This window comes from Enhydra lutris, unplaced genomic scaffold (genome assembly GCF_002288905.1).
Source record: "Enhydra lutris kenyoni isolate GAN:26980312 unplaced genomic scaffold, ASM228890v2 scaffoldscaffold33, whole genome shotgun sequence".
Classification (NCBI taxonomy): domain Eukaryota; kingdom Metazoa; phylum Chordata; class Mammalia; order Carnivora; family Mustelidae; genus Enhydra; species Enhydra lutris.
The window spans coordinates 5188400-5202440 of NW_019154117.1; the positions used below are offsets into that span (position 1 = coordinate 5188400).

At 34.4% G+C, this 14041-nt stretch overlaps 1 pseudogene; it reads right to left on the reverse strand.

Annotated features, from left to right (window-relative positions):
• Window positions 1–2196: 2196 nt before the first annotated feature.
• On the reverse strand, window positions 2197–3056 carry LOC111153516 (annotated as a pseudogene).
• Between the last annotated feature and the right edge of the window lie 10985 nt (window positions 3057–14041).

Consider the following 14041-nt stretch of genomic DNA (forward strand, 5'->3'; position numbering starts at 1 on the left):
TCTGTAGGATATAAATAATAGCCCATTTATGACTGATTTTGGTAATTTATGTCCTTTTAAATTTTTCTCTTGATAATTGAGGTTTATCAATTTTATTGATATTTTCAAAGTAGCAGCTTTTGCCTTCACTGGCATTCCCTTTCAATTTTTTTCCTACTGTTACACTTCTAACTTTATTTTCTCTTTACTTGAATTTAATTTCCTTTGTTTTCTAGTTTCTGAGGTTTAGATCTTTCTTCCTTTTTAATAGAAGAACCCAAAGCTATAAATTTCACTCTAATCACAGCTTACCTGCATATGTATTTTTATTTTCATTCATTACAATATATACAGATCTTTTCATTAGGCTCTACATCAAATGTGGGACTTGGAACTCATGACTCTGAGATTCAGAGTCACATACTCTACCAAGCCAGCTAGGTGCCCCTACAAAATATTTTCCATTTTCTCTTGTATTTTTTCTTTGACTCAGTTTGTTTTCAAGTTTCCTATTTTTCATAGCATTACACAAGATCTTCCTTTTACTGATGTTTTAAGTTATTGACAGAGAATAATTTTTTAAAATTTCTTGAGAATTGTCTTAGGGCCCAAGATATGTTTCATTTTGATGAAGAGCATAAAATAACTAGACGGCAGATAACCATCTGCCAACCAACCATTATTTTATGTGTACTTGACATGAATGCATAGTCTGCTGCTATTTGCTGGAGTGTTCTATAAATGTCAGGTCAAGATGGCTGATTGCAATGTTCTGTATATTTATGGATCTTGGATTCTTCCTGTTCTGTCAATTAGCAGAAGTGTTGAAATATCTGGAATTGTGTAATTATCTATTTATCCTTTTAGATTATTTATATTTCATGTATTTCAAAACTGATACTAGGTGCATGGTGTGTCTTCTTGATGAATTGCTTTTTGTTATTTATGTATGTCTCCCTTTATCATTGGTAATATTCCTGATATTAATACAGCCACTCCCAACTTACTGATTGGCATTTCCATTATACATGATTTTTCCACCCTTTTGCTTTTAGCCTATCTTCATCTTTATATTTAAAGTTGGTTCTTTGTGAATAGCATGTACTTGGTTCTCGCCTTTTCATTACATTTGATAATGTGCCTTTTTATGTTTAAATCATTGATTAATGTAATTACCAGTATGATTTGGGTTTAAATCTAGGCTCCTGCTATTTTTTATTTGTCCAATTTGATATCTGTTCTTTTTTCTCCTTGCATTCTATTGGGTTGATTTAAAAAAAAATAATTCCAATTTATTGCTTCTATTAGTTATTAGCTATTTCTTTTAATTTTTAATTTTGATATTTAGTGGTTACTCTAGGGTTTACAATATGCATCTTTATCACAAATTACCTTCAAATAATATCACTTCACAAGCACTTTTAGACCTTGTCAACAGTATACTTAATTTCCCCCTCTTGTCTTTTCTATTTGTACCGTATCTTTTACTTCTACATCTATTACAAACTATGTATTTTTACTATTTTGTTTTAAATTCATATACACTTAATAAGATTATTGCCACTGCATTCATTTTCCACTGATTTTTACATTAAGTCAATGTGTCATGTAGCCATCAAAAACCTGTAATTCGGGGCGCCTGGGTGGCTCAGTGGGTTGGGCCGCTGCCTTCGGCTCGGGTCGTGATCTCAGGGTACTGGGATCAAGTCCCGCATGGGGCTCTCTGCTCAGCAGGGAGCCTGCTTCTCTCTCTCTCTCTGCCTGCCTCTCTGTCTACTTGTGATCTCTGTCAAATAAATAAAATCTTAAAAAAAAAAAAAATAACAACAAAAAAAAACCCCCTGTAATTCATCTTATGTTCTATCTTTTTAGAATTCAGGTTTGTAGTCCAATTTAGACTCTAGCTACTTAAAATCAGTTACTTCTGATTGCTTTCATGAAGTCTTTCTATACTACAGACTCATGATCAGCATGAATTGTAAATATGCCTGCTTCAGTGCAAACGTTTTTCAGGTCTGCTCCATTGGAGTCATTTGAAGGCTTTGTATATGCTTCTAATAATCTATTTAATCAGGCTTTGTAATGTTACCTCCACAGATTTTCAAGATAGCTAACCTTGCTTATACATAATGTGTATCTTTCCTATTTATCTGGAGACAGCAAAGCAGGATCCACTGTACTTGTTTGTAGCCATGATTATTTTAACTGTGCAGAGTATCATATCCACCCATTGCATAACTCCATAAAGTTTTCTGATCTATCAGCTGAAGTACTTCCAGGAAACAAGTTTCCACCAATGGCATCTTTTTTTATCTATAAAAATGATGCATGACTGATGATTCCTGGTGTAAACATTTCTCTGATCAAATGAGCACTTTCACCAATGTACTTGTCTACAACAGAACTGTATGCTACATTTAAGAAATTGCATTCCAGTTGGCTAACAGCAGCTCTTGCTATTAGTGTTTTTCTTAACTACTAGCCCTGTAACAAACAGCCTTTTGGAAATATCCCTATACTGATACAATTCTAGGTTTGTAAAAGGTAGTTCTATTCCTCTGAATTCTCTCATTTGTTCTGACCCTTCCACTGACCCCTCTACTTCACAAAAAGAAATATTCCCTATGTCCTTATGAGACCTGCATAAACCAGTGGATCTTGGCAAGTATCAATGTAGTCACAGCCAAAACAACTCTCGTTCCTGGCTTCAGCTTACTTTTTTCAAGCTAACAATGACATCCAACAACCTATCTTGGTTCGTTTAACAACAAAATTTTTCTTCAGTTAAGTTCTTAAGTACTTCATCCATAGTTTGCCCAGATTTGGGTCCTTTGGATCATTTCGGACTTTTCATACTGATTGGTAAGTTCTTTTAATTGTTCCCTTAACTCTTCAAAACAGTTGTTGATCTTCTTGTGCTCCTCCATCTTTTCGTGTGCTTAAAGCTCATTATTTCTATGGTCTGCTGTGATGAGATACCATCACTCACAGGGGATGCCAAGAATGGCCATGGCCATTAGAGTGGGAGAAGTGGTGGAATGAAGGAGGACAGTAGCACTGGAAGCTGGGGGATGGATGGCTCTGCTCATTCCAATGATCTTTCAAGGAAATCAAAAAGAAAGAAAAGGGACACCTGGGTGGCTCACTCAGTTAAGTGTCTGACTCATGACTGCAGCTCACGTCGTGATCTCAGTGGTCTTGAGACTGAGTCCCACATTGGGCTCCACACTCAGCAGGAAATATGCTTGCGATTCTCTCCCTCTTCACCACCCCCACCAAACTCTCATGCATGTGCTATCTCTCTAAAAGAAATATCTCTTTAAAAAAAAAAAGTAATCAAATGAGATATGGGTGTACCATCAAATTACCAGTTTGGGTTAGTAATTTCACTTCAAACTTCTGTAGAATACAGAATAAACATAGGAAAATGCTTTCATGTTTCTACTACCAAATTTACAAACCTACCTGTGTTTACCATATTTTACCATCTGCCCTCTAGCTATAAATGGAGAAGTGTCCCTGATGTATTAAAGACTCATTTCTCTCTTGTGCTCTGGATCCCATTCAAAATTTTACCTCCTTTATAATTTGTACCTCTTCAGTTTTTCTCTTTCTTCATGGCTCACTCCATCAGCATATAAACTTGATATAATAACTCCCAAATAAAAACCAAGAATTTTATTTTCTTGCCCACTATCACTTTATTTTCCTGTTTCCCTTCATGGCAAAACTTCTCAAATGGTAGTTCCTTATCAACATTATAACCTCCTCAACCTGATCCAGTCTGGAAGCTGTCCTCCACCTACACTGAATTTACCATCAGTTCACAGTGGCCAAGTACAATGGTCAGTGAACAAAGCTTCTATTACTTGGTGCTTCAGTAAATAACATTCAAAATGATTGACCATGGGGCACCTGGGTGGCTCAGTTAAGCATCTGACTCTTTATTTCAGCTCAGATCATAATCTCAGGGTTGTGATTGTGAGGCCCCCTTCTTGAGATTCTCTCTTTCCCTCTCACCCTCCCACTTCTTTCTTATAAAAAAAAAAATTTAAAAAACGTTGACCACTTTTCCCCACTTAAAAACACATTTCTTTTGCTTTCATGAAACTCCACTCTGCTTGTTTTCCTCTTTCACTGACCACTATTTGTCTTTCTTTGCTGACTCATTCTCTATCTAACCTCTAAGAGATTGTCTCAGAACCTTATCCTCTATTTGCTTCCTTTCTCTAAAAACACTTCCTTAAGTTACCTTACCTATATCTGTTATTTTAAATGTTTATCTATGTATCTATGTGACATCCCTACTTGGAAATATTGCAGGCATCCCAACATGTCCCAAATGGAATTCTGTCTAAACTCCCTCCTTCTCCATAAGAACTCATCCATCAAACCAAAACCAAGGAAACATCCTTGATTTGTTCCTTTCTGTCAGCCCTCCCATCCAATTCATCATTTGGATCTGTTTCTATGTCTTTCCATTTCTATCCATACCCTCTAGTCCAAGCTATAAGACACTATCAGGGAATGAATGGTGAATAAACCAGTTTGGCTGGATTTGAAAGTTACTGTTGAGGAGTAAGAAGAAATAAATCTAGGTAAGGCAGTTTGGGACATATGTTGAAGGTCTTGGAATGACAGACAGAATCCTTGTTCATAAGGGGAGCAGAGAAAGTTATCTCTCCTGGGCATAACTGTCCTGAAAAGTGACACTTTATCAATAATTTATAGTATGTTGACATAATAGTTGTTAAGAATTTGATGGTAAAACTGTTGTTCAACATAGTACTGGAAGTCCTAGCATCAGCAATCAGACAACAAAAAAGAAAAAAAAGGTACCCAAATTGGCAAAGAAGTTAAAATTTCACTCTTTGCAGATCACATGATACTTTATGTAGAAAACCTGAAAGACTCCAGCAAAAAATTGCTGGAACTAATACAGGAATTCAGCAAAGTTGCAGGATATAAAATCAATGCACAGTAGTCAGGTGCATTTTTTGTATACACTAACAATGAGACAGAAGAAAGAGAAATCAAGGAATCAATCCCACTTACAACTGCACCAAAACCGTTACCTAGGAACAAACCTAACCAAAGATATAAAAGATCTGTGCTCTAAAAACTAAAAACACTTATAAATGAAATTGAGGAAAACAAAAAGAAATGAAAAAACATTCCATGCTCAGATCTGAAGAACAAACATTGCTAAAATGTCCCTGCTACCCAAAGCAATCTACACATTCAATGCAATCCCTATCAAAATACCATCAAGCATTTTTCACAGAGCTGGAACAATCCTAAAATTTGTATGGAACCAGAAGACCCCGAATAGCCAAAGGAATGTTGAAAAAGAAAACCAAAGCTGGATTTGGATTGGATTCCTGGATATGGATTTCTATCTCACATTAAGTCTTTCATCCATTTTGAGTCTATTTTTGTGTATAGTTTAAGAGTGGTCCAGTTTCATTCTTCTGCATGTGGCTATCCAATTTTCCCAACACCAACACTGTTGGTGGGAATGCAAGCTTGTGCAGCCACTCTGGAAAACAGTATGGAGGTTCCTCAAAAAGTTAAAAATATAACTACCCTATGACCCAGCAATTGCACTTCTAGGTATTTATCCAAAGGATACAAACATAGTGATTTGAAAGTTCACATGCACCCCAATGTTTATAGCATTAATGTCCACAATAGCCCAAATATGGAAAGAGCCCAGATGTCCATTGACAGATGAATGGATAAAGAAGATGTGATGGAATATTACTCAGCCATTAAAAAGAATGAAATCTTGCAATTGCAATGATGAGGATGGAACTAGAGGGTATTATGCTAAGCAAAATAAGTCAGAGAAAGACAAATACCATATGATTTCACTCATGTGGAATATAAGAAACAAAACCGATGAACATAGCAGAAGGGAAGGAAAAATAAGATGAAAACAGAGGAGGCAAACCATAAGAGACACTGAACTCTAGGGAACAAACTGAGGGTTGCTGGAGGGGTTGTGGATCGGGGGATGGGGTAACTGGGTAATGGGCACTAAGGAGGACACTTAATGCAATGACACTGGGTGTTGTAACATGAATCACTAAATTCTACCCCTGAAACTAATAATACAGTGTATGTTAATTAAATTGAATTTTGGCACAATACTCTCAAAGGCAAAGATCATCTAGTCCAAACTTTTAAAAAATTCATTTACTTTCAACTTTCTCTCATCTCTAGGAAAAGGCAGTATTGTCCCTTACACTGCTCCTTCCACAAAGACCTACTTTCTATGTTTGCCCACTTAAATTCTTTTGTTCGGAGCATAGGATGTGTAGCAACACAACTAAAAATATACTCAAATAATTTCTACTGGGAACAAAATGATTTTGTCACCTTGCCATCTGGGCAATATAACTATGGATCACTGCAGAAAGCTTACCTAAGTTTATTGCTGCTTTATATGTGTGCTGCCAAAGCTGTGAAAGGCAACATAGTGAAATGGTTATGAACTCCGGCATTGGAGTCAGGCTGCCTATGTTCAAATTGCAGCATCTCTTCCTTCTACACATGAGACTTGGAAATTATTGTATATTGCTAAACTTCAGTTTCCACACACCTAAAATGAGAAAAATAATAGTATACCTACCAATTGTATGAATAAAATGAGATAATCCACATAAGAGAGTACTACCTGTTCCCAAAGTGATATACAGATCTAATGCAACCCTATCAACACCCCAAGATCTGCAAAAATCTATTTTTTTTTTTGCAGAAATAGAAAAAAAAACATTTTAAAATTCATATGGAATTTTGGGGACACCAAAAAGCCAAAACAATTTTTGAAAAAGAACAAAGTTGTTTGTTGTTTGAAAAACAACAAAGGAAGCTCACACTTCCTGATTTCAAAACTTAACCACAAAAACTACTAGTAATCAATACAGTATGGTCCTGGCATAAAGATAAATACACAGACTATTGGAATAAAACAGAAATAAAAACTCTCACATTTATGGCCAAATGATTTTTCAACATGGGTGCCCCAAGATCATTCAGTGAGGAAAAGAACACTCTTCCACAGACGTTGCTGGGAAAACTGGAAATCCATATGCAAAAAAAATGAAGTTGGACCCTTACCTTATACCATATGAAAAAAATTAACTCAAAGATGGATTGAAGACATAAATGTAAGAGCCAAAGCTATAAAATACTTGGAAGAAAACATAGTGAAAAAGCTTCACAACATTGGATTTGGCAGTGATTCCTTGGATATGACACCCAAAAGAAAAGATAAATTGGAATACAGCAAAATTAAACAATTTTGTGCTTTGCAGGACACAAATCAACAGAGTAAAATGGTAATCCACAGAATGGGAAAAATAACTTACAAATTATATATCTGATGAGGGGTTAATATCCAGAATACAAAGAACTCCTATAACTTAACAACACAAAACTCAATTTTAATATGGGCAAAGGACTTAAGAGACATTTCCCCAAATGGCCAATAAATTGCGCATGAAAAGATGCTCAACATCATTCATCATTAGTGAAACGCAAATCAAAACCACACTGCTACACTACTTCACACCCTGGAGGATAGCTAACAAATTAAACCAAACCAAACCAAACCCTGTAGCATTTTTCAGTCAAAAATGAGTAGTCTTGGGGCACCTGGGTGGCTCAGTGGGTTAAGGCCTCTGCCTTCGGCTCGGGTCATGGTCCCGGAGTCCTGGGATCCAGCCCCGCGTCGAGTCCTGGGATCGAGCCCCGCGTCGGGCTCCCTGCTCAGTGGGGAGCCTGCTTCCTCCCCTCTCTCTCTCTCTGCCTGCCTCTCTGCCTACTTGTAATCTGTCTGTCAAACAAATAAATAAAATAAAAAAAATAAAATCACTTAAAAAAAAATGAGTAGTCTTCTCCATAAATTTCATAAAATAAATATGATCTTTACTTGGCATTGCTTCTTTTTCTCTGTGGAAATTTTATTTTTTACTTTAATATACAGTGATAGGACATGGTTTTAATATCAAAAAGTACTTTGTTATCTCCTTGTCTGACCAAGAAGCAAATTGTTAATATGTCGTATATTATCAAAATACCCTGTTAAGTTTTTTGAGGGGATTATTAAATCTTACTTATTGCAAAATGTAAAAACAAGACAACAAAATGGTACTCAGGGATTTATCTCCACTGAGGACCCAACTTTTATATCTGTTAAGGAAAAACCTTTAAATTCTAGAGAGGTTAAAATTAGATGACTTTTTAGAAAGATTACATATCAGCTACTTCTTATTTCAGATACACTATTTGGAATATTTGCTTAAAGCTCTCATACTCTCAGCTGTTCTGACACTGACATATCTTCCCTTTCCTGTGGTCATTTCTGAAGTAGTGCCGGTTTGGCCCATGTCCGTTAGAGTACCCTCTAGAGCAATATTTCTCAACTGTCTTTATATTACTTCCATTTTCCCCTCCCCAACCAGGAGCTGACCTTTCATTTTCTCCCTCTTCTTCTCCACCATGGAATTTTTAAAGCACAGCATATCTGTTTATGTGCTTTATACTTAAAAAGAGTTTTCTTCCCCCAATAAGAGTACTGACCCTCTTAGAGGTGATAGCTCTTGAAAAAGCATGTTCTAAAGAGAAGTAGTATATGAAACTCTCTCATACTAAGTCCAGGCCCAAGATACCCACCTTCTTTGTATCTGAGATTGTTTGGGGCCACAGCAAACTAGGATCCCTGAAAACATCGTGATTAGGGATAATATTCTCAGAGTTGCAACATAATTAAACTTTTTATCTCTTGGTTTTGTTTGAATATTTATCTAAGGGAATTCTAAGTGGATATACCACCAGGATTTGCCCTCACATACAATTATCCAGGATTCCTTTACTATATCTATAATTAGCTTATCTATTCTTCTTTATTCTCAACACATGAGTGGGATTTAGGATTTTATCAAGATACTTAAGAGACGATGGCTTCCCTACTACAACTATTAACATGAACTACCTGATGCAACTTCAAAGTTGTAGGCAGTTTGCAATGTCAGTACTGGTAAGTGAATACCTATGTAGGAAGATCTGAAGTGATGCACGATGAGGACAGGATACTTTTTTTTTTTTTTTTAATTTAGAGAGGAGAAAGAATTCTACTAAGAATATGACCATTAAGTGGCAAGTTGGAGCAAATATAAGAAAATGACCCAGGTAATTATTAGAGCTGAAGTATTTTTGGCATTTGACTGAGTTATTTGTACTCTAATCCTCCACATTTATTATAGTAAATTTAAAATAAGAGAAATTCAAGATGTTAGAAAAAATTCCCACAAAATGTGAATTTAATCTCAGCTCTGACAGAAATTTATAAATTCCTTTTTCTCCCAGAACCATACTCACTGTCCCGTAGGTCTCAGATTTACAAACCATTTTTAGAAAAGAACTATCCTCTACAGTAGTCTCAATTTTTGAAAAATTATTTCCCTGTAATACTACTTTTGGAAATAAATGGGGTCTCTTAAGGAATTTACAATGATACAGAGTTCTAGATTTCAACATTTTTCCAAGTCCTTCAATAAAAAGGCAAAATTCAGTTTCAGTTTTCATTGTCAACAATACCTTTACTCTTATTATCAAGAATTCCTATTCAACAAGCTGCAATGCACTGTTATAAAATCACTAACAGAAAGGAAAAGAAGTGGTACTAGAAGATTCATACTATCCTCAAAATTACTGATGGAAACATGGATTGGGCATCTGGGTGGCTCAGCCGGTTAAGCATCTGTTTTCAGCTAAGGTCATAGTCCCAGGATCCTGGGACTCAGTGCTGCGCGGGGCTCCTTGCTTAGCGGTGAATTTTGTTCTCCTTCGCCTGCTTCTCCCCCTCCTGTACACTCTCACTTGCTCTGTCTGACAAATAAATAAAAATCTTAAAAAAAAAAAAAAACAGCATTTTTTAAAACCTTCTGGAAGGATTTATAGGATTTAAGGATTTAAAATGCTTTTTGAATAGTAGTCAATAATTGTAAACATTTAACACAAACCACTTCTGATATGTCATTTAGCTTTGGGCCACCCACAGCTTGCAGTTGAAGGGCGAGACATCTTGGTTATGTAGATTAAAAGTGTTAGCAAATTCAGTCATTTGTTCCTAAGAATCAAAATGAAGTCTTAGATCCTGCAAATAACTTTCTTTTTACTTTTCCTTCAACCAAAAATTGATGGGTCTAAAATGTTACTAAGAAGAAGAAATAAAAAATAAAATAATGTTACTCAGGACATAAAATAATAAACTTTGTGTTAATATACTTAAAATCTGGGATAGCTATAAAGACTCATTGCTACAGCAACCTTCAACAAAACTATTATGCGGAAGAAGAAAGCATATGTGTATTTCAAATAGTCAAAAAAGAAAATTTTCATTTTCATAACTGAGTACCTTGAGTGTTAGATTTATCTTTCTCATTTTGTTTCCATTTTCTTTACTGTGATTTCTTTAATCTCTAATATTATAAATTACTATAAATATAAAATATTTATATAATATACAATATATCATACATCATATCATATATATGTTTATTATATTGATATATTAAATAGTAATGTTATATATAATCATACAATATATTATATATTAATATATCATACATTAATACTATATATTAATATATGATTATATAATATAGATACTTATATATTAATATATAATATATTTGGATATATAATACGGTATTATAAATATATATTTAAATATGAAATATTATAAATTATAAATTAATCTCTAATATTAAAAATTCTATAATTTCTGTAAATAAATTCTGACTCACAATCTTATACTACATGCTAGTAGAAAATTCATACTCTGAGATTCATATATACTCCAAGCATTTAAAAGAACCTAAACTGGGCACCTGGATGGCTCAGTTGGTTGACCGTCTGCCTTCGGCTGAGGTCAGATCCTGGCATCCTGCGACTGAACCCCGATCTATCGGGCGCCCTGCTCAGGGGGTCTTCTTCCCCTCTCTTACTGTCCCTCTCCCCTGCTCATTCTCTTTCTCTCTCTCTTAAATAAATTATTTTTATAAAATAACAAAAATTAAAAGAACCTAAAATAAAAAATAAAAAAGATAAAAGCACCTAAACTTACTCTTAAAAATATTATCCCCTTATCTTTTTTTGTGAAAATCATCTAAAGGTTTTCATCTATGTATACAACTGTACTTGAAAGGATAATTGATCAAAAAAATCTCTATTGCATCTTTTCTTTTTTTTTTTTATTTTTTTTAATTTTTTTTTTAAGATTTTTTTTAAATTTTTTTTATTTATTTGACAGAGAGAGATCACAAGCAGTCAGAGAGGCAGGCAGAGAGAGAGGAGGAAGCAGGCTCCCTGCCGAGCAGAGAGCCCGATGCAGGGCTCGATCCCAGGACCCTGAGACCACGACCTGAGCCGAAGGCAGCAGCTTAACCCACTGAGCCACCCAGGCGCCCCTCTATTGCATCTTTTCATTTGTGTTTCTAGTACTTGTTCTGATACTGTCTTATCATCTGCAACTGATAATTTGCCTTCTCAGCTGCCTGCTGCGTCTGTATTACCTGCTGTGCCATCTCTATCTCACCCCCTTGCTCAATTTATTGTTATTTACAAACAGATCTAAAAGCTAAGCTTCTTTAAAAATTATTTATTTATTTATTTATGACAGAGAGAGAGACACACACAGTGAGAGAGGGAACACAAGCAGGGGGAGTGGGAGAGAGAGAAGAGTCTTCCCTCCAAGCAGGACCCTGGGACCATTAGCCGAAGGCAGATGCTTAACAACTAAGCCACCCAGGAGCCCCTAAAAGCTAAGCTTCTGCTCACACTGCTCAAAGCTGACCTCCTTGACCCCAATAAATAGCATCTATTGGTGTGCTTCCTAGGCAAGTATTAAAATTAAAACCATTTACAAAATCTAAGAATGTGGGTAACTGGGAACAGGGACTCTTAAAGCTCTTTTAATGTTCTTATATTATAAACCTGCTACAGTTACTTTCAAAAATAAAATGTTAAGCAATTTGCTATGCAAAGAAAGGACTTATCATGGAATGATGATCATTAAGTTTTACAACCATACTAATGAAGACTAGTGTTTCAGTTGGAGATAAGGCATTTCCTTATAAATTTATAAGACTGAAAATGAACAGTATTTTAGGGCCTGCACCAACCATGCAATCCCATATGGCATAAGTACAACAGAAATTAACTTCTTAATCTAAAAAAAACCAACATATTGTAATAAAGTAAAATAAAACTGGTAAGATTACAAAATTAAATATTTTAATATTTAGGATATAATGTGCATTTTACTAAAAATTTGATTCATGTGAAAAGTTAAAGGCTATCTGATATGAATTTGAATAATCTGAAAGTTTTAAAATTCTCGTCATTCTGAAATCTCTCTAAATGTTCCTGTCAGCAACGTGAAACACTTAGTCCTATTTACCTTGAAATTAAGTATACCAGTCCAAATCTGTGAGTAAATGCCAAGTATTTTCTCAGATCCATACTTAGACTTTTTTTTCTTAAATAAAATGAGGTTTAACACATATAACCTAGTCTTTTGTTTGGATAATCTTGCTGACTTATATATTTACTATTATTATTTATTCTAATACAGCAAACTGAAAGATCTGTAATAGGTTACACTGAAAAATTAGGAAAAAAAAAACCTTCGTTAGAGATAATTTAAGTACCAGACGTGGAGTGGATATAGCAGTGTTCATAAAGAGCACATCAGGAGTTAACAATCTTAGGAAGTGCTTCTTAAAAAATCAAAAGATAAATTTACTATTTTTTATACAAGGCTTTCTCTGCATATCCCTACATCAATGTGTATACCCCCCCAACTTCCTTGGTTAGGTGACAATAAAAAGAAAATAATTTCTGAATATTTATTACACCAATATTTCAATTTTGTGGAAACATGCTAAAAGCACAACAAAGAAAACAGCAGTCTGTAAATGTACCACATAACGCCACTCCCCTGGTATAGAACTGTAGGTACTTTTTTATGTCTACTCCACAATAAAAGTATTTAAATAAAATTTAAATATCGAGTTATATTTGTGGTAAAAATTTCACTTGACTTTAAAAGAGAAGTCTTAATTTGTAAGACAGCACTCTTCCACAGCAAATTAGAGCGTGACTGGCAGCATACATACAGATAACATGAGGAAGTGACTATTTCCCAAAGTAAGTAGGCATGGAAGTAGGGGATTATTTATATAAAGACTGTATAACTTAATATACTGAAATATTTACAGAATTACTAACTTCTAAGAAAATCTTTACCATCATTTCTAAAGAATATTACTTTGAAGAAACATTTGGCATTAACTGGTACAATAATTACTTACCTATTTCTTGTGCAGAACCAACTGAACAGCTGCAGGTTAACTTGTTTTTATGTACAGTCAGAATAAAAATTTAAAACATCACAAATCTTGAATTAATAATAATTATCTTGCAAATTTAAGAATTTTACAATAAGGTACTCATCCCACTCTAAAAACTTCAGAACGTTTATGTGGGATTATTTTCCCTAAAACTAAAAACTGAAACATTAAGAGAAAAAAATTTTAAGTAATCTAGTTAATACCTTTGTTTTTAAAGACAAACAAAATGTTATAAACCTTTAAAAATCTTTTAAGTACTTAGGTTTCTGAAATCAAGCATATTATACGATTTGCTACTTTTGACTTGAAAAGTAGCAGCACGGAAGATCTCTTAATTGTAGTATTTATACAAATCCTTGAGGAGTCCACAAATTAAATAAAAATTATATCCAACTTTCATCAAAATTTCAGAAATCTTTTTAAAATCTAATATACTATCGTTTTAGATGTTTTCTGTATTTGGTAACTACTAAAATGCTTTAAAGATAATGTAAAAAGCATTTCTTACCTTTCCTTCCTTCCAACCAAAAAATCTCAAACTTTCTGTGTAAGGCATTTTTTAAAAATATATAATTTGCATTTCAAAGTCACCTCCAAAAAATAACCAAAAGTTTTAAGTACAAGTTTAAAAAAAACAGCAT